Below are 23,001 nucleotides of genomic sequence, written 5' to 3'. Positions count from 1 at the left end.
GATGCAGAATCGGCAATTGGTGCGCATGCTGCATCGGCTCGCGGTTCAGAACCGCGAGCCGATGCGAAAGCCGATTAAGTGTAAACATGGTATCTATCGACTTTTGCATCGGCTTTTCATAGCTTGTAAACGCGATTAACTTTGCATCGGCTCGCGGTTCAGAACCGGCAATTTTGCACCACCAAATTAGTAGGTTCAGAACCGCGAGCCGATGCAGAATCGGCTTTTGTTCTAAGTGTAACAGAAAGCCGATTCTGCATCGGCAATTGGCGCGCATTTCATTTACTTTACCATTGTGACGTACTTCAAAGCGCACGGATCCAGCGTTGTCTTTATGACGTATATTGTTGGTGTGCGTATCATCTTAGGTTTTGCCACGCGAGCCGATTCTGAACCGCGAGCTGTGTAACAGTATACAAATAGCGAATAGGCATGAGTGCGATGGTGCGAGATTTCGCATGAGGTGAAAGAAAGATGCTCTATTCAACGAGGCGTTAGCCGAGTTGAATAGAGCGTTTCTTTCTTTCACCGAATGCGAAATCTCGCACCATTGTACGAATAAGAATATTCGCTAGTTGTGTTGTACAACGCCTCGGAATTTAGCGAAAATATGATAAAACAAGAGTTTTTCCCTGCAGTAATCTACGAAAAGAGAGCAAAAATATTGAAAGCAAAAAGCAAAAATCCCACAAGCGCGCACATGACCTTGGGCCATAGACTAATAAATACGTATAGACGGAAAGGTAGCACCCGCGGAAAAGCCTCATTTAAATAACATTTGCATATAACGTACAGATACTCCATAGAAGCTCCATGGTGATAAGCGTATTTTTTACCACTTTCGGCCACACCCCCTGGGAGACATTTGAACCGAATCCTAAGCCCCCATTTGCATATTGCTAATGAATCATTTATTTTTTCTTTGCGTACTCGCAAGATACTGTGATTTGATTGGATCTTACCTTATGAATAATGTATTTTTCTATTGAAATTCGTACGTCATAATTTGACCCCATCGTCACTTCCGCTTAATTAAAGGCTGAAAGATGACGTCATCCGCACAGAAGAAGATTATATCCTTGAAAGATTTTCGGTGAGTACTGTCAGATTAACGCTGAATTTTAATTCATTTACAAAAATAAATCAAAAGATCTAATGTTATATGGGATCTTGAGAAGTCTGGGTACAACATGAATTAATTTGTGTTTATAAAAAGTGAACAATTAGGAAGCAAACGACTTGCGAAAACTCAAACTATTTCCATCGTCGTGAGCTAAAAATGTAGGCTAGATTACATGTAAATCTCCATCTGCTACCATTTGAGACCTCGTATTAATTATCACGCCAGACTTTTGGGCCAGTTTCTCAGAAATTTCGACGCCTGCCAACCAAGATCTCGGCAGGCATGGAAAGAACTAACCCACGGAGCTCCGGCCCGCGGGCCGAGCAACAACAACAACCCCTGGGTTAGGAATGAACTAGATATAGTCCCTATAACGTTTAGGCTCGACGTTGTCTGGGATCTATCGCGCATCCATATTGACTCTATAGAAAGACATTCACTCCATTAACCCGTTCCCTTCTTTGAATTCACATATCAATAGGACCGGAGCCTAGTCCTTGATTTTTTAATTTTGTTAAGATGTTTCATTTCCCAAAGGCAAAGTCCAAACTTATTTCTAGTTCTTTTCATGTTTTTTTTTATTTTTCTAAACTTGAAAGTTAATAATAGGCCTAACTTACAGGTCTTGGCTAAAAAAGCTAAAAGAAAACTTTTCTACCTCTTATCCTATCTATTCTCTAGCTTAGGTTTATAGACCTAGACTAAACTTAGCCTCTTATAGACTTAGGCCTACAACAAAGCGACCTCATGTATAATCTATATAGGCCTAGCCCTTGGCCTTGTATTATTCAGTCACTGAGACATCTGAGTCAGGGTCTACTCTAAGTTAAGGATGTATTTATTGGAGGTTAGCTTTTGTTTGGCCTAACGTGTAGATTTTCCATCGGGGCATTTGTCGTCAGAGCAAATGTCATGAAACCATTTTAAAAACCCTGGGTCAAGACAGCTTTAGTTTAGATCTAACACTTGTATGATACAATAACATTGAAATTTTGCAGAATGGTAGGTTTAACAAAAATGAAATTTAAATCTACTTTTGATGTAGATCTAGATCTACTTACATTTAGTTCCAGATCTATGTACGTCAGAGTCTATGATTAGATCTAGATATATACACTATAGTCCAAGTGTTATGTGTTTTTATTTTTTTTTTACAATAGCTTGTATTGCTGACATTTCGGTCTGTGTGTATTGTTCTATTCAACAGACATAGAACATGATGCTGCTTCACATCCTCTTTTAGAGACTCGAGGATTACAAGACCGAATTAAGCTGCAGGACCCTCCTGATTCAAAAAGGTAAAAAAAAATCATCCTATCTATCAAACTGAATGACTTCATGTATTTACAGACCAAATGACTTTATCCAAAAATGAGTCCAGATGTCAATGATTTCATTGTCCTAAAAGGGTTATATTAAAATCCATTTCAAATTTCAACACCCATGTTCAATAATTTACAAGATAATTGTTTAGTAAACTCTTTTTAGTGTTAATAATTTTCACCTGTCATGTTTTCAGGGGACAATTAATATCACCTACCGGTAGATCTAGCTTGTCAAAATTAAAAAAGAAAATCAGAATATACTAGGCTAAGCAAGTGGAAAATCAGATGTAATCGACTTATTTGCTTCCTACCCACTCATGAATTCTTCAATCCACACCAGATTTTGTAAAGGTGACTCATTCGGCTTGTGGTATCATTAAACTTTTATACATATTTTTTTTTTTTTTTATGATGGCTTGATTGAATTGCTAACATTTCTGTCGTTTTTTGTGTTTTTTTTCAACAGACATGGAACATGACTCTGCTTCACATCCTCTGTTTTAGAGACTAAAGAAATACAAGACCAAATTAAGGGTTTGCTTTTTAATTCCAATAACAATTTTCTGGAGGAAGAATTAGGGAATAATGCATTGACAATATGCCAAACATCCTATATCAAACTGAATTACTGCGTGTATTTACAATAGAGTGTTGTAACCGCCCCCCCCCCCACACTACTGACCAAACAAAACCCATAAACAATCTAAGAGGGATAGGGTTATTTCAGGGGTAATTATACTTGCTGATTGTAGCAGTAGTTTTTACAATTATGGATGTAGATAATGATAATGTTTATAATAATAATACTTAGAATAATAAATTTATTACAATGACATAACAGGAATAATAAATAAAAATGCAGCAATACAATATGTACATGAAATTGTGTAACAATTTTGGCAATGAAGAATTTTTAACAAAAATAATGATCAATTAATTCGGGGGGGGCATGTGACATTGCATCTGTGTTTGTGAGGACAGTAGTCTCTTTCACACCATTTCATCTTAAGCAGATGGGAACGAGCTCTGATCAAAATTTGATCTTTAAACTCAAGAGGAAAATAATTGTTACCTGATTTATGTATTTGGAATAAAATGAATTGAAATAATAATTTTTTCATTGTCACTGAATTAACAAGTCTTCTATAATTCTTTTTAGCTGAGAGTTTAGGTGAATCAAGTTATTTGAGGAGACACTGGAAGTACTAGTAGAATTAATGGACGAGCAATAGTGAACAAGCAGCATAAATGTAAGAGTAATGAGACCTACATTTTGCAGCCATGGATCAAGGTTGGAGGGGGTGGTAGTTGCAGGTTTTCTCTGTAAAAATCACCCCCATTAAAAAACATAACAAATAATATATAAAGATATTTAAAAAAAATGAATAAATTTGAAAATAAAATAGAAAAGAATCCTTTTGAGAACCAGGACCTTTAAGGTGGGGGGCAAAAGACCCCCCCCCCCCCCTTAAAGAATTTTTGATCCATGGCTGTTATGGAGATGTGATAGAGAATTTCTAAATATATATTTTTTTTTAAATGAGAAAGATACATGGGTGATTTCAAGTTTGCTGTTTAACTTTTGGTGTGGCGTCTTAGAAGTTTTACATCATCATCACAGCACCAAAATTACAATCAAATTGATTCATAGATTCATCTCACTTGATGTTGAGCTATTAATGTGATTTTGATTATTTTTGTAAACTCACATTAGGTTTTGGAGGAAGGAAGAACTAAATTGTGCTACGAACACCAACGCCAAAGTTGGAATCACCCAGTGTATTTTCTTTTTTTAATGAATTGCGAGAAGAGCTGAGAGGTGGAAAATATAAGAGGAAGAGTTGTGTGTGTGGTTTAATAATGAGAGTGCGATATGGCAAAGAGAGAGCTGAAGAGAGATTAAAAGAATAGATAATGTATTATAATAATAATGTGAAGGGGCATAGGGTGCACAAGAGAGTGGACAGAGCCAATTGACAATTTACCAACAAGGAGAAACCATAAAGGGCCATTTTATTCTTTATTTATTTTGAGAGGAGGCGGGGATAAATGAGGGAGAGACAATTTATAAAGAGTGGGGAAGAGGAATAAGATGAATAGAGATGACTTTTAAAGACAAAGATTAGGCCAATCAGAGTGTGTGTGTATGGGGGGGGGGCAAAGCCGATCAGTGCGCCCCCCCCCCCCCCCCAATTTGACAGGCTCAATTAAAAATTGTAATGTAAAGTGTCTCCCCCTTCTAAAAGTGAAGACCCCCCTTTTTTTTTGCTTGTCAAATTTTTCCTTGGGAAAATGTGCCCCCCTTTGGTAAAATCCTAGATCCGCCCTGCCTGAAACTGATGAAGTTTGGTAATGACATGTCACTTATATGTGCTCTTAAAAAGAGTGAACACAAAGAAATTAGATTACCCCCCCCCCTGCAAAAAAAAAGAATTAAATGATCATTATCAATAATTGGAAAGGCTTAGAGTAAAAAACACACTATTAATTACAGAAAATAAATAGGTTCTAATTAAATCCAATCCTATTTTCTAAAGAAATTTTGGATTCAGAATTTGTTTTTACTATATCATTACTAACGATTACACTGCGATGTGAAACATGCCGCTAGTGATTCTGATCTGGAGAACAGCAGAGAAAGGTCGTATATTTTTTTTAATGAAAGAACCAAATTACAAAACCAGTAAGTGAAACGTTCAAACTGAAATACATTATTATTTATATTGGCGTATTGTTATTGTGAAATAAACTAGTTCGTAAATATCTTCCCCTTTCATTTACACCGATGTTAAAAAGAAGATAAAAACAGGCTTATTCACCCCCCCCCCCCCCATCTCCGGTTAAACAAGATTAAGAAAAGTGTCAGGCTGCGGTGCTAGTGTACGTTGCATGTAAACTGCATTCTATGCACGGCCGGATTGAAAAACGATGCATGCATGATGACTCATTGTAGTGAAGAACGCTGATTGGTCAATAGTAGTAAGAAGTAGATTAATCACGTGATGAATATATTAAATTTCATGAATAATTAACGCAAAGTTGACCTCGCTCAATGCGCATGCGTGACGCTGATCTCTACTTTCTGCTTCGTCATATAAAGAGTCTATTGGGATGTGTGGAGCAGCGAACTGATGAATTATTCATGTATATGCAAATGGGGGCTTAGGATTTGCCCAAATGTCTCCGACAAAATGGCGGAGCTTCGGGGGCCTGCCTTGGGCAGCATTGCGCATTTAGCAAGCAGGCTTATTTACGTATTGCACCTTCATTTTTACTGAGCGCAATGAATTAAATCGTATTGTGACGTCATCTCTAATAGCCGTGCAACGGTACATTTTGGACGGTACATTTTGGATGGTACGTCTTTTGTGCAACGATACGAATGTTTGACATTCAGCCTCCCATTTGCTCGCGTACAGCAAGCTAAGTAGGCGTTGTACAACGTGTAAACGCAGTGCAAGATAAACCAAAAGCCGATCAAGTGTAAACACGGTATAAGACGCATATGGCTAAAAGGCATCTTTGAAGCGCAACATCCATCTCCATCCATCTCATCCAAATCAGGTCGGGTCAGTGTGACGTCATTGATAAACACGACCTAAGAAAATCAATCCATAACGTTCGAAGATTTCGTTGAAATCAAGTCTGAACTTCAAAAACTATAAAACAAAACACTAACACCACAACTCAATGGAATCAAATCTGGTCAAGATGAATTTCGAAAATCTGCTGAGTTCTTTAAAGATAAAGTGGATGAGCTCGCCTGAGAAGTGAAGAATGAGCTTCTGAGAGCAAAGATGGCGACCCTTGAACACCAAGTGAATGACTTAGATCAATATTATAGAAGAATCAACTTAGAAGTGGGAGGTGTCCCTGACAAAGAAGGTGAGAATGTGAGGGAGGTTGTCCTTCACGTCATAAAGAAAATTTCACCAGAGGTATCCAACGACTACATTGATGTGACCCATCGACTAGGTCAGAAAAGGGAAGGTGGTCCATTGTTAGATTCACTACCGTAAAAAACTGAGGAAAACATCAACCCGTCACCTGGGATTCTCAAGAGATGAACGAAATGTGTTCGTCAACGAAAATCTAGCCCCAGATAAGAAGTCTCTTCTGAAGAAGGCGAATGACGAGAGAAAGAAGGCGGGATACAAATTCTTATGGACAATGAATGGTACCATTCTGGTGAGGAAGAGCCGAATTTAAATTTTTAATTCCTAACAAAAAGTCTAACCATGTTAATAAATTAATTGTTGATAATATGGAAGTTGCTGGAAATAAGGCTGTTGCAACAGCTTTCAACAATCATTTTAGTCAAATAGCTGAAAACCGAAAGCAAGTGTCACGTTTTAAACAAATCCATACCAGTTCATGGAAAATATTACTGTTCATGATGAATTTGTCTTTTCTAAGGTATCTTGTGAAACCGTTAAAACTTGTCTCAAAGAGATTCCTAGCAACAAAGCTACTGGTCTTGACAATCTCCCATGTTGTGTAGTTAAGAGATCATTGTGTAATATCACTTAACCGCTGACGCACATAATAAACGCGTCTTTGAAAGAAGGTAATGTCCCTGATGAATGGAAAAGAGCCAGAATAATAAAGGGTGTACCCTTGTTCAAAGGCGGTGATACTATGTATCCTGTCAACTATAGACCAATATCTATCTTACCAGTTTTATCTAAAAATCGTTTTAAGCAAATACATTCATATTTAGACAGAAATCATATTTTGGTCGGTAATCAGTTCGGTTTTCGCCCAAAGTACTCAACTTCTTTTGCCTTATTTATTAGATTTAATTGAAAATGTCCAGGTCATGTTGTCGGTATTAGTGTCACTCGATCTCGAAAAGGCTTTCGATATGGTATCTCATGATATTTTAATTCGTAAACTGAAGTATTATGGTTTTCATGAAAATGTGATTCAATGGTTGAAGGATTATTTTCACTTACGAAGTCAAATAACTGTTAATGGTAATAAATCAACTTTGTCATATATCAAACACGGTGTGGCTCAGGGTAGTATAATTGGTCCCCTTCTCTTTATCTTATATCTAAACGATTATTCGAAATTGTTCCATATCCTTTTATGCTGACGATACTTTTGTATATTTTGCCTCCAAGGAACCATTACAGTTACAAAAATGCTGAATGAAGATCTTGAAGCTCTAACATATTGGTTTTCTCACAACGAAATAGTTTACGAAAGAAAATGAAAATTTATTCAGTTTGGCACAAGGAAAAATCTTGAGAAATTTCAACATGTCAAAATATGTATTAATAATCATTCCCTTGAACTCACTGATGAACTGAAATATTTAGGTGTCATTTTAGACATTGATCCCTCAAAGTGGAAATGTTAAATAAAAAATACTCCGAAATGTTTAAGTGCTGCGACGAGCTAGGCCCTATATTGATAAGGAAACTGCTGTTGTTTTGTACCGCACAATGATACAGTCGTATTTTGATTATTGTCATGTTATTTGGCTTAATCCTTCTTCCCATCACTTACTGAAATTGCAAATTTTACAGAATAGAGCGTTGAGAATAGTCCTAAATGTAAATTGCAGATATAGTAGAAAAGATTTTTATAATAATGTTAAAAAAGAGTGCCTTACAAATAAACTTTAAAAGGACTTATCGATTTTGATTTTTAAACTCCTCCATGATTTAGCACCAAGTTCTCTTTGTTCAAAACTCACTGTTAAAGAAAGTACCTATTCACTACGTAACCATAGATGTATTCTTCAATTACCCACGCCTGCAACAAACTTTCTTCGTAATAGTTCACTTTACATTGGCCGTAAATTGTTTAATGACCTACGATTAGAATCAAATTTAAATGCGTTTAACAGAATGATCTCTCACTTATACCCCTTGCCATTTTAGCTACATGTATATATTTTGATGTATTTACGATGTATTTACGATTTTTTTTTCGTTAGTTTGTAGATATATTTATGTTTATTGTTTGTTGATTTGTACGATACTTTGATTTGTATTATACACTACCAGTCGCCGTCTTTGGCTCACTGCTGCACTGTGGAAGCGGGGAACGTTAGATTCGGTCCACTAGATCTGTTGTTCTTAGCCTCTTGTCGAGGCCCTGGCGGCTGCTTCCCGAGCCAGGGCCTCTTGACATCTGAGCTGAATTATATATTCATGAGGAACGTCTTCCTAATGAATATACACGAGTCATGATATTACCGGTCATCTATAGTAAACCAATGAAATGTCAAAGCTGTTTCGTCCGGGGTTCGGAATACTATAGTAGTCCACTATTCTGCAGGGGATTCATTTAATTGCGGGACACTAAAGGGGATATAACCAGCAAATTGCTACAAGTAGTGGTACTACTACTGCTACTACTAGTACTGGCCGTAACAGACCCATCACCGCCCCGAAACTTCCCGGGAGATACTGGTCAAGGGGAAGCAACTCTACTCCAGCATTCCCTCACTGCACAGCGGAGATCGACGCCCCGATCGACGCATAGTGGAATCGCATGAAATATTACATTTTTTCCATATCCTGTGAGTAGATTTACAAAAACATCTCTTCCTTTCAGTGCAGATTTAATTTCATCGACTTGCAAATCCTTAAGTCGGTCAATAATCATCATTTTAGAGGCATATTCAAATGCTCTTTGATATTTCGTCGTCACTCTTCGCCCAAGAATCAACGGGTCGCCATTCAAGATGAGCTCATGAATATTCAATATGACGTCATAGCGGCCAGCGCTCTCATTGGATGATTTTCACCGACCAGTTCTTTGTGGGAATATTGGTAAAAACAATAAAAAACAAAAGAAAGTCGGTGAAATTCGGGTAAGATGTCAAGAGGCCCTGTCTCGCGCCGCTCTGCTTCGCTCTCTCCCTCGCTTAGCCATGTTTGCTCGGAAAGCAGCCGACAGGGCCTTGACAAGAGGCTATGTTGTTCTCTGCTTTTATAGTGCAGCGGTGGGTTGCGGAGGGCTGACTGGTGGTGTATTCGTATGTATTTGTATGTATTGTTATGTAGTATGTATTTAACTTCCTGTTATCCTTTCAGTCATTCACCTTCACTTGTTTACAAACTCCCCTAATGTCATCTAAGAATTCCCAAACCCCCAATACCATTTAACTCCTAAACCTTGACCATAAAAATACCAACCCTCAGTGACGTCTGTTAAGGTCTTAAACTGTAAACTCCTGCTATAGCGTAACTCGCTCCCTAGCTTATTGAAAATATGTCCAGTGTGTGCGCGCACTGCCTCTGTGTTGTTTGGTACCATTTGTACACCAACGCACCGGATGCACGCATATGATCCACTGCATTGTACACGTACACGATCGATCACCTATGATTTTCTCTAAATGAAAAATATGCTGCACTTTTTTTAATCTCTTATTTTGTGATGAGAAAGAAGTTTTTTTTTAATGGACTACAACCCCCCCAAAAAAAAAAAAAATTAACCAGTTGAAAAAGCATAACCCATGCAGAGTGTTTGTGCGTGAATATTTTACAAATTAGATTAACATACATTTAAAAAGTAAAAGCAGGGGCGGCTCTGAACATATTTTCGTTTGGAGGGGGGGGGCAAAGACAAAAAGAGTACTTAGTATGTCAAGATTTGCATTTTGGTGCAAACGTACATGTTACCATGACACTACCCTCTGCATGAAGTAGTTGGATGTTTTGTAGTAATTTATAGGTTGAGGAGAGTCTTTTTGATCTCAGTGATTTCTGAGATATATAGGCTCTTTTCCGCGAGAGAGTATAGCATGCAAGCGCTTTGGAAAAAATTCAAATCTGAAGTTGCAAAATCCGCTTCATGGTGCTAATCAGTTTTAAAATAAAAGGGCATTATTTCGAGTTATTTAAGTGCGAATCGCGACCTCAAAATTGTTTGTCACCAGAAACATGAATACCTTTGATGCTAGCGCGAAACGCGAGAAAAATTGTAAATATTAGAAACTTAGATACTGGACATTCTAAACATTTTGAAAACCGTAAACAGGATAAGTACTACCTTACTGAATAATGATAATTGATGGAGCGCGAAGCACGAGCCAAACATTTAGTGATTTTTTATCCTAAAATGTATTATTTTACTTCTTAAAAAGTATATTGTTAGAAAAAGACATATTTCATTTTAAAAAGGCCTCCATTTTGGAAAAAAAATTAGTTTCCTATGGGTATTTTTTGGGGGACAAGGGGGGGGGGGCAATTGGGGGCATGTGCCTCCTTTTCCCTGTGGGACTAAATGATCAACATAAAACACTGAATTATCAATAAAAATATGAATTGTCCAATATATAGATTATTTCATGAAAATAACAAGTGATAAGGATAAGGAAGTATTAAAGAGGAGAAAATTATCCAATTATTTTCTTTGTGTAACTAAATGATGAAATGACAATATCTTTTTGCAAATAAGATATTTTCGTTAATTAGGATTAAATTCTGGATTTCATTAGAAGATAGTTTAAAGGTTCCCCAAAGCTTGCATAGCTTAAAACAAAAATTGAAAAGCACATTGTTCTCCAAATACATAAACCTCAACAGTGACTGACTTGAAGAATCATTTTCTCTCTCTCTCTCTCTAAAATGAAAAAGCTGATGTAAGAGTAAACTCTTACATCAGCTTTTTCATTTTATTTATTTTTGCACTAATATGCACAATAATATAATTCAATTTGTGCGCGCATTTGTATTTATCCTATATGTAACATTGTAAGTGTTCAATGTATGCAGTCATGACAACAGTGTTTGGCTAATTATGTATTTTACTTTACGAAAAACAAATTATAGGCCTACTATTCGTCATGTTCATATTTTCGGGATCTAGGGACCTTCTCCCCGACTTACTGCACTTAGTTATTCAATACTTTGCTCATTTTCTATACAATGATCACTTTTTAAAATTGACATTTTAATCCAATTGTTCTTTGTTTATCATGTATGTATGTATGTATTATTGTGAATTATAATTATTCTCCAGTTATTACTATGAATTTGTAAATGAAAATGAAACAATGCAAATCAAATCAAAGCATGGTACCAATAAAGATATTGTACATCTTTCCTCCTGCGTTGTGCTCGCTTCTTTTATGTTTAGATACATGCAGGTAAGTTTTGTAAAGAAAATGATTTGGCACATTTGGCGAGTACGATGACAAAATTGTAATTCTGATACCTCATGGCCCATTCTACATTCGATTACAAGAATAAAAAGATACCCCCAAAAAAGAAAACAATCCTGGACTCACACTTTAGTCTATAACTTGTTTCAAAATTGAAAGTTCCCTTTTTGCAAAATGATATATGCAGCCATTTTCTGTTGTCTTGTTTTTCGCAAAACTTACAAGATACTTACATATTTTAAAATATCAAATGCATATTTCAGTAAGCAACAAATATCACTCCTGAATATATATATATATCTTGTCTTTCCGTTGTTGCCCACAATCAAAGTGTTGATTATTATGGCAAAGTTGAAAAAAGTTTATATATATATATATATATATATATATATATATATATATATAAAATATATATATATATAACTACATTCATGAGTGCCTATACAAAAGATACAAGACATTTCATTTTACAAAATGGCCTCGAAATGGAGGAGTCGCCTTTAATAGTTTTCTGAAATTCCGAACAGATGACCTCGCACCAAGTGATGTTGCTACCTTGGGCTTGTTAACATTACATCAACAAAACCTACATCCAGTCACAGCAAAGTGTCAAATCAAGTGGTGGGCGGACTTGAACCTGGGGCGGATTAGCCCCACTCTTCCCTATCCGATTTGTTAGATGTGTCCTATTCATCAGTCACTAAATGCTCGCGCTTCGCGCTTGTGTAAATTCTTTAGCTAATTTGATACACATAACAAAAACTGGTAGTAATTTTTAATTTTCTTGTCTTATTACATAAAATATCCAAACGTTTGAGATGGTGATTCGCGCCTGTAACATCTCGCAAGGATGCTCTTTTGACAGTAATCACCACAATTGACCAAAAATCGAATTTCACATATTCAGGTTTTAAAATTTTCCTGACCATTTGCTCGCGGAAAAAACAAAGCCTACGTAAAATTATGTAATCAATCACTAGTCCTGAAGGCTTTGCTCAACTTTAGTACCACAAAACTCACAACTACTTCACGCAGATGATAATCTCATGGTGAAAATATCCGTTTGCACCAAATGTCCATTTTGACATATAAGTTCCCTTTTTACTCCCCCTCCCACTTTCATGGGGTGCACGCCTTTTCCCTGTGTACTGCACTTATACCAATTGGTAGCTAGCGCATATATAAAAAAAGGAAATGACTCATTGAACCATTTCCCTTCTCAATATCTTTGTCTTTCTTATTTTATTTCTATCTCCAATTTTTGAACTTTTGAGGGACTAGAGCCAGAGTCCCCTTCTTTACGACAGTGGTTTTAATTATTAAAGGACAAGACCACTCAAACAAAAAGTTGATTTGAATAAAAAGATAAAAATCTAGCAAGCATCACACTGAAAATTTCATCGAAATCGGATGAAAAATGAGAAAGTTATGACATTTAAAACTTTCGCTTAAAGGTATAGTGTATGATTGTTTGATCTCAGACAAGGGCAATGAATCAATTTTGAAATTATTACATTCATTAAATACCTATATTATTGCTCTATTTTATCACGGAAAAGAAACTTGCATAACTTCTATATTTTCATGATATTGAGGGGTGAAACATATGTTATAACAAATATCGGTTAAACGAAATAAGTTTGAACTTTCTTATTGACGCCCTCTCGGGTTAAAAAATAAATTGATATTAGAACACCGTTCGAATCATGCATATTCATTACGACCTCATGCATATTGATGAAATACGTCATGGCGCATGCGCAGTATCAAGAAATCATCGTATCAACAAAGTGCAGCACTGTGTGTGTAGCTGAGTAGAAAGCAAACATCGAACGGTGCGTGCAAGCTCAATGAGCCGATGCTAGCCGGCTAGCGACATGCTTGCGCTCTGCATTAGTTTCAGATATAATCCACTATTAGCGATTGCACACACAGGATACTAGTAGTTTCATGATTGTATCGTACGCGTGAAAAGGGATTCAGACACGTTGAATATCTGACGTGAATGACGAAGCAAAGGATTGCCCAATACGGCTTACTTTCGGAATCTTATGTCATGAATCTGAAAGTATACTCCAAGACTAAAAGAGATACGAGAATCCCAGAGATGGGCAAGGGCCGAGTTCCGAGTTTGATCTTTCTTCATGTGGATTGTAGCTCTTTTATGCACCTTTTCCCTTAAGCTTCATGTATAGCTTGGCGTGCTACATACGGGAACTAGAGCGAGGAAAGGGGGAGGGAGGAGAGAGAAGAAAGAAAGAAGTGAATTAGTGAAAGAGAATCAGGAGAGCCGTTATAAAGGGATCTGAATACAACATACCCTAATTTGATATTTTGGTGTTTTTTTTATCTTTCCTGAATGTTTCAGTCAGTTTCAGATTATTTGGCTCCACTCGATCGCAAAGTACAGAGGAGAAATTTGAAGAAAAAAAAGTTAAACCAAAAATATTTAAAACTCTAAACAGACGGCCACCACCATTCTGTCTACAGCCAAGCATGAAGAAAGGGAAAGGGCGAAGAGAAAAACGATTACTTTCAGGGCGGGTTCTACGATATAAAACAGGGTTTGTTTAATACGGGGTTAAATATAGGCCTATAGTAAAACCATAGAGCTATTAACATAACGAAGATGAAACCCCAATGCAGGGTTAAATATAGGCCTATAACCCAATGCAACACTTGACTACTCTTCGTTTGTTTAGATTGAACTCGCGAGGTCAAAAGGTGAGCTGAGAAACCTGTTGATGCGAAGTACGTACGTATAGTCTATATTGTGTAGACCGTGATAGCATGAATGTGACAACGCATCAAGTTGCAAATTTCTATTATTTCTGTTAAACCGAGTTTTTACCTGACTGCTAAGAAAGCACGAATGCCTGTGAGCAAGCAACCAGGGGACCAACGGCTTAAGGTCGAACAAGCAGAGTAAAGGCGGCATGAGTCAAAAAAATGAGGGGGGCAGACATGACGTCAGGGACAAGATTTCTGGGAAAACTCTTATTTTTTGCATCCACACAAGAAAGCTTGCATCGAGATATGGAAAAATGAGAAGTTGAGTATTGCGCGGTGCTATAGTCTAGAACCGCTCTACGTATTCAGAGTTGTGATTTCCAGGGCCGACCAGCATACATGTAAGAGTTTTACAACATAACTTTACAAGGCACGCTGTGTGACAAAGTGCAACAACGTATGTGAGAAAAGACTAAGCAAACCTGTAGAAGCAGCAACGTACAACATGTACTCACGACCAGTCCATGGGTCGCCGAGTTTTTATGCAGTATGGGGAGGGGGTGGGGTAGCCTACAATGATAATAATAACATTTCTAGGGCGCTTTATACTTTATACAATCATGGACCTATTAGGTCCATGCTATAATCAAACCATCAGCACGACGAGTGGATGGATGACTGAAAGAATGGATGGATAGGCATATATAAATGGATCATCCAATTGATGTATTTTCCCAAGAAATGGATGGTCAAAGAGAAATTGATACAAATGATGCAGCAATAGATAGGGGCACCCCATGGGAGATCAACTTGCTACCCCTTTATAGACAGTAAACAAGTAAAGAATTGATAAAAAGATGAAATTTTATTACAACAAATGAGAGGAAGAAAGGCCTCCAGGAAAGGCCTACGCATACAGGGTGTGCACGAGCAGTTCAACCGTTGGAAAAGTGTGAATGACTGCGACATGAGCAGGACAAAGACATTACTTTCCGGCATTAATTGCATCTTGATTGGCATAACATTTTAGACTTATTTATCAATGGAATTGTAACTCCCATTTCCCTGCTATAACTATAGGAAAAACGAATGATAACTGTTGATGATAGATGTGGAAATTTATGCTTCATATTGCTTCATATTGGGACCAAAGAGATTCTGGCGTACGTGTCAACATTTCAAAACTCATGCGGGAAAATAATATAATCATTTTTTATGATTGAAAATAAAGTGCCAAGTTCACACTGTCACGATTTTTTTTTTGGTGGCGGCCGGTGTTGAGGAAAATTTGACAAAGCAAAAGAAAAACATTTAAAAGGGTTACAATACAAAATGTTGGTAATTTTCCTACATTTATCCAATTTCGACACCTACCAGAATTCCAGGGGGAGCTGCCTACATGGAAAATAATACACGCCGCACCCCATTGTAAAATCTTGGGGTGCTTTGCACCCCCGGTTCCAAGCGGCCATAATTATAATCGCGGAATAATTAATCGTATCAGATCAGTCGAGGCGATCGTATTGATCGTAGAAAGTGTTGGAATGGTTCAAGTTAACTATGTGGTGATGTGGCTTTTTTGCAGGATTTTCTGCATTTATTGGAAGAATATACAAAACAAATTTACAATGCTTGAGACATGATCATATATGAAGTGAATGGAGAAATACAATATAAAAAAATATATATATATATAAAATGAGTAAAATGCAGGGGCAAACTATATAAGCAAATATGTGCTTGAAGCATAGCCGCCAAAACATAAATTAAATTTCGAAACAAGACAAAAATAAAATTTTTATTTTTGGGCAAGCCCCATCTGGCGAGGTTTATTGGGTATACACTTTTTCTGATCATGGACCCTGATGTTCTTAATTTATGATGATGTAATGCACATGTGCTTCCGATGAAAATATAATATTTTGCCTTTATGTGTGTTTTACAACTCCAGGGGGCATCAATGAGAATACAGTAATACATGTAGTTCTGAATACGCACCGAGAGAAGTGAAGGCAAAGCGGTCATGGAGCATGCAAGCAAACGAGTAATTATAATTCATTGAATAGTCATACCATAATAAAGTTGGAGAGGATAATATTGAAATAAAGAGAAATATAACATTGAAAAATGCGAACATAAGGAATACACACAACCCCCAACCCAAGGCTAGGAATTGTGTAAACATCGAAATATACAGAAAGATGTTAGGAACCATGCTTGAACTATTCATGAATACATAGCTTCAACCATTGGCGTAAATAATAAACGTAAAAAATATGAAGGGGCCAGATATATGTGTCGGGCACAAATAATTTTTTATCGGTGATAGATTTTGACATAATATTCAGATAATAGGTCACCGTCTTGCTTTCTTTTTGTCTTGGCCGTGACAAATTTGGGAATCCATATAGCCCCAATCCTTCCCCATTATTTTGAACGCCACTGATTTCAACTGAATATCGTCAAAAAATATTGATTGATTGATTTTATTTCGCAAGTCACCATAATATATATACAGTAGCATTAAAAACAACAGGCTTACACAGGATGACCCACGAAAGCTCGAAAGCTATTTTCCAGTGGGAAATAGGCTTTACCTTGTAAATAAATATTACCTTGGAAATAAGCTTTACCTTGTAAATAAATATTTACCAGGTAGTCAAACTGACAGCAGATGCAGCGTGTAAACACAGTATGAATTTCATTACATGATAATAATAAAATGATAATTACGTAATGTCATGGGTGGTGAAACAAGGATGGGACGTTTTGTAATTCGCTACGCAGGTTTTTGATAGTAAAGCTGATGAAATAGAGGGTTGAAAGTAAAATAATGAGAAAGACTGAAACGAAACGATCTATTCAAAATATAAATTCCATGAAAGAGAAGCGATTCAAACAGAGTATTATATTGCATTTATATTCCCTTTGATTCATATTCTTTTGATTCCCTTTCAACAATCTACTTCTTTCTTCCTTTCTTCTCTCTCCTCCATGTCCCCCTTCCCTTTCTTGGGGCGGCGGGGGATGGGGGGTATCGGATATGAGGAAGCATGCAGTTTAGGTGTTATGGCACACTCAGACAAGTTCAATTCAGTGGCCTAGTAGGTACATTGGTAAATTGTCAATTCGTCGCCTGCCAAGTGCCAACTTGTCCACTCACCACATGGTCCAATTTAATTTAGTCTATAGCCATTCCGTCCATCAATATTTCGTCGAACAACTATTTGGTCCATTATCCAATTCATTTTCATTCATTTTGCACAATAGCACGTTGTCCAATTAGACCAAATGGTATATGGACTAAATGGCTATTGGACCAACTGGTTACTAGACGATAGTGGATGAACATATGGTAGACTTTAATGATAGTAGGCGAGTTGGCGATTTGACGATTTGGCATCAGACGAAATGCATGGAAGTAAAACGATCTGATCCATGGACTTATATAGTATCACACCGGTATAGATAAAGAGGTTCAAAAGTGGAAACGATGCCCGACGGACATGCGCATATCCAGGATTTTGCACCACGAGGGGGTCACTATTTTTGCGCCCCTGTGAACTTTTCGGAAAATTACACCCCGACCCGACCAGTCAGGCAATCATAAGTGCCTAAATGCATTTTGAATTGTCTTATTCCACAATCACGTGAAAAAAGGCAATCGAAGACCATTTTTTAAATGTGTTCATGTAAAAAAATATCAAAGTTGTATCCACTTCTTGAAAAGAATAATTGCGACCAGAAAGCATAGAATTTTTAAGCGTTTTGGGATTTCAATTTAGTTCAACTTTTCATCAGAGAGGTAGACCACACTAAAATTATGTGCGGGAGCTGTAATTTCTTAACCGGGGACAGATCCAGCTTTCGTCAATAGGGGAGGGGAATATTTTCATCTGTTTTCCGATCAAACATTCTACGCTTTTTGCAACCGTGAACATGATATGTATATGAATTATTTAAACAATTATTATTGATACGAGTGCGAAACGTGAGCGAATTTTTATTTATATTCTGAAAAAAAATCTATGAGCACTTTTGGCAATCAAGAACAGGATAACTGGGTATCTATCAACATTTTATGCGATCACGAAGTGCGAGCTGACAATTTTTGAATTTCCAATCCAACACTGGACATCATAAGCACTTTTTATAACCATGAACAGGATGGGTATGTAGCTAAATAATTAATGTGAGCGCTAAGCGCGAGTTCAATTTTTTTGATATTCTGAGCTAAATAAAATTTGTGCGAGTGCGAAGCGCGAGCTTAAAAAGTAATTGATATTTTGACCTAAAATTTTGACATTCTAAGCACTTTTGGTAATCATGAACAGGATTGTTATCTAACTAAACATTGATGCGAGCGCAAAGAGCGAGATGAAAATTGTTCATATTTTTACCTAAAATTTGTACATTTGAGTAAGCATTTTCGTTTATCATGAAAAGGATGATCAGTAACAAAACAGTTTATGCGAGCGCGAAGCGCGAGCTGATTAAAAATCTATATATATTTCGATACAAAGTCAGACATTCTAAGCACTTATCTTACAATGAACAGGATCGCCACCTTACTAAACAATTAATGCGAGCGCGAAGAGTAGGATGAATTTGTTTTTATATTCTGATCTAAAATTAGGACTTTCTAGGCACTTTTGGTAATCATGAACAGGATTGGTAATTGATGGGAGCAAACATGAGTTTGGCACCCCCTCCCTTCCCTAGGTAAATTGAACCTGAATTTTAAGTAACCGAGACAAATATCAAATTGGCGTGTGGTGAACATCCATTCGGCACCCCCTAGGTTGAACATCAATTCGGCGCCCCTATATGTCAAACAGCAACTCGACAACCCTAGGAAAAATATTGATTCGGCGCCCCTCAGTGCCCCTATGTCGAACATTTATACGGCGCCCCGAGGTAAAACATCAATTCGCCCCCCCCCCCCCAGGATGAATATCAATTTGGCACACCCTTGGTCGAACATCAATTCGGCGCCCCTAAGCAAAACATAAATTCGGCACCCCCTACATGCTCTAGGTTGAACATCAATTCGGGGCATCCCCCCATGTCAAACAGCAATTCGGCAACCCTACGAAAAAATATCGATTCGGCGCCCCCTTAGTGCCCCTATGTCGAACTTCGATTCGGCACCCTCCTATGTCGAACATCTATACGGCTCCCCGAGGTAAAACATCAATTTGCTCCCCCCCCCCCCCAACCCTACCTAGGTTGAACATCAATTTGGCACCCCCTAGGTCGAACATCGATTTGGCGCCCCCTAGGTCGAACATCAATTCGGCGCCCCCTAGGTCGGATATCAACTCGACGCCTCTTAATTCGAACCACATTTCGGCTCCCCTATCTATGTTGGACTTAAATTCGGCGCCCCTAGGTCGATTATCGATTCGGCGCCCCCCCCCCCCCCTAGGTCGAACACCAATGCGGCGCTTCTTATTCCCTCCTCTCTTTCTTGCCCCCTTTCTCTTCTTCTCTCCCTCCCTTTTCTTTCATTCCCTTTTCTCCCTTTTTTGGCGCCCCCGAATACGCGCATGATAGAGCTACGGATATAGAGAAATAAGGACAAAGATGTAATGAAAATATAAAAACTCTTGAAATACTTTACGTTTTCTAGGCAAACAAGAATCCAAACTCCAAAGCGTATAAATAATGCCCGGCTGAATATACCTCCATTTGCATCCTGTTTGATGCTTTCCTGTAAGTTCCATTGTAGGCAAAATAAAGGGCAAAGGTAAGTCTGCTTTCTTTGAGAGGGTGTAAAAAAATACCAGCGAGTGCGATAGGTGCGAATCATAGGCGGCGGAACGTATTTTCAATCTTTTTTTGGGGGGGGCAAAGCCAAAAAAGGCACTTATATGCAAAATTTTGCATTTTTTATGCAAACTGATATTTTCACCATGAGATTATCATCTGTGTTAAGTAGTTGTGCGTTTTGTAGTAATTAAATTGAGTAAAACCTTTTTAAAGTCTTTTCTGATTAATAAAATATCTATTTAGGCTTTATTTTTCCGGGAGCGAGCGTTGCAAGCAAGCAGTTTGAACATTTTCAAATCTGAAGTTGTGAAACTCGCCGCTCAACAATTTTGGTCAAATCGCGCAAATTATTGCGAGGCAGTGGCGTACCGTGGGTCACGGCATTGGGGGGCACCAGCAACAATTTTGAGTCACTTAGTGAGCGCGCGAAGCGCGCTCAGTTGTCAGGTATACTGACCTAACAGAGACATTTTGAGGAAGCACTTGTAGTCATTGTAATCATGAATAACATACGCATCTCAGCAATCAAATAATGCGAGCGCGAAGCGCGAGCTGAAAATTTTTGATATTCAGACCTAAAAAGGGATTTTATAATCAAATTGTTGTGATCATGATACGTACCTGTCTCGCTAAACAATGCGAGCGCGAAGCGCGAGCCGAAATTTTTTGTATATATTGATCCCAAACAGGGAGATCTTAAGGACTATATTTTAGGAATCTCTTAATAGTATACATATCTCACCATAGTCATCTAATGCGAGTGCCAAGCGCTTGCTGATTTTGTTAGAATTACATTTAAACACATCTGAAACACTTGTAGTCATTGTAATCATAAATAACATAGGCATCTCACTAATCAAATATTGCGAGCGCGAAGCGCGAGCTAGAAAAAATTAGGAATTTCAAACATGAAGAGGGGCAATTTAAGGCTTGTTTGTAGGAATTCGCGAAACCATACGTATTTCAATAACCAAATGATGCGAGCGCGAAACACAAGCTGAAATTTGTGTATATATTGACCCAAAACAGGATTTTTTTAAAGGAATCAATTAAGAGTATACATATCTCACTATAGTTATGTAATGCGAGTGCCAAGCGCTTGCTGATTTTGTTAGAATTACATCTGAACACATGAAGCACTTTTTGTAGTCAATGTAATCATGATTATCATACGCATCTCACTAATCAAATATTGCGAGCGCGAAGCGCGAGCTGAAAATTTAGATAATACAGACCTGAAGCGGGGCAGTCTAAGGCTTGTTTGTAGAAATTCACTAAGACCAAACGTATTTCACTACCCAAATGATGCGAGCGCGAAGCGCGAGCTGAAAATTTTGGATATTTAGATCAGAAAAAGGGATATTTCAAGGACTGATTTTAGGAATTCATGGAGAGCAGACATATCTCACCAATCCACTGAAGCGAACGTAATCACGGACAGGAAATGTTTTATATTAAGACCTTAACATGGGGCAATCACTTTAAGTCGTCATGAAAAAGAACCATATGTCACTACATAAAACAATAATATATTTGGTGTATATTGACTTGAAAACGGGAGGTTTTCGTACAACAGGTTTATATATCTCTTTAAACAGACAAATGCGAGCACCAGGAACAATGAAGACATGGACCCTGAGCAAATTGTGTTTCATAAAGTTATGATAAAAAATGTTTCCTATGTAAAATAACATAACATGATTATAATACAATATACAATTATAATGAATAATAATTTCTTCTTTCCCACTACGTTCCTCTTCCTTTTTTTTTGGTAAGCCGATTGGGGCCGGGCACGTGCCCCCCCCCCATGCCCCCCCCCCCCCGTAGTTACGCCACTGTTGCGAGGTGTTAAGAGCGCAAATCGCGAGCTATAAATTCCAGACATTGCATGTACTAACATGACTAATAAGACATGAAAATCAAACATTCCGAGCAATTTTGTTATGAAAAAGATGTGCATCTAATTGGAGAATGGACGCGAGCGCGATATTCCAACCAGAAAAATGGACATTCTAAGCACTTTTTTTAACCCAAGAACTTAATTGTGTGTCTTAATAAATAATAATTGATGCGAAGCGCGAGCCGAAAATTTGTAATATTTCAACCTGAAAACTGGATATTCTAAGCAGTTTGAAACCGAGAACATAATGTGTACCTTTAAAGCGCGAGCTGAAGATTTGTGACATTTCAACCTGAAAATTGAACATTATAAGCACAAGTTGTAATCAAAACAAAGTGAGTGCCTTACTAAAAAAATAAATGATGTGGGCGCGATATTTTTTACCATTTCGATCCATCACATGTTTGCATTTTTTTTGTCCGTCGATATGCCCAGCGCTGAGAGGTCATGCCAAAACGTGATTTTGCATGAAGTACATTCGCTGAACCATCATCGGAACTTCGGAATCACACAGAGATGGAAGACCCCTTCCCCAAATAGTTCCGCCTAGCTGTATGTCCTCGAATAAATATATATATATATATATATATATATATATATATATACAGTGGCGTACCGTGGGTCATGGCATTGGGGGGGCACTAGCAAAAAATTTGAGTCACTTAGTGAGCGCGCGAAGCGCGCTCAGTTGCTAGGTATGCTGACCTAATAGAGACATTTTAAGGACAGTGTCATTAAACAGATATGTATGTCACTGGTCACATAATGCGAGCGCGAAGCGCGAGCTGAAAATTTTTGATATTCAGACCTAAAAAGGGACATTATAAGCAAATTTTTGTAATCATGATATGTACCTGTCTCGCTAAACAAACAATGCGAGCGCAAAGCGCGAGCTGAAATTTTTATACATTGACCCCAAACGGACATTTTAGGGACTATAGTTTAGGAATCTATTAAGAGTATACATATCTCACCATATAGTAATCTAATGCGAGTGCCAAGCGCTTGCTGATTTTGTTAG

The 23,001-nt window shown here is 37.6% G+C and overlaps 1 long non-coding RNA gene across 1 annotated transcript; it reads left to right on the top strand.

Annotated features, from left to right (window-relative positions):
• The first annotated feature begins 1,962 nt into the window (after positions 1-1,962).
• LOC135154294 (uncharacterized) lies at positions 1,963-3,560 on the top strand. Its single transcript, XR_010293750.1, has 2 exons — positions 1,963-2,421; positions 2,915-3,560. It is a non-coding gene; the product is annotated as an uncharacterized LOC135154294 (long non-coding RNA).
• The last annotated feature ends 19,441 nt before the right edge of the window (positions 3,561-23,001 follow it).

Source organism: Lytechinus pictus, chromosome 5 (genome assembly GCF_037042905.1).
Source record: "Lytechinus pictus isolate F3 Inbred chromosome 5, Lp3.0, whole genome shotgun sequence".
NCBI classification, from domain to species: Eukaryota; Metazoa; Echinodermata; class Echinoidea; order Temnopleuroida; family Toxopneustidae; genus Lytechinus; species Lytechinus pictus.
Note: the sequence above shows the minus strand (reverse complement) of the source record. Positions and strands in the feature narration are given on the sequence as shown.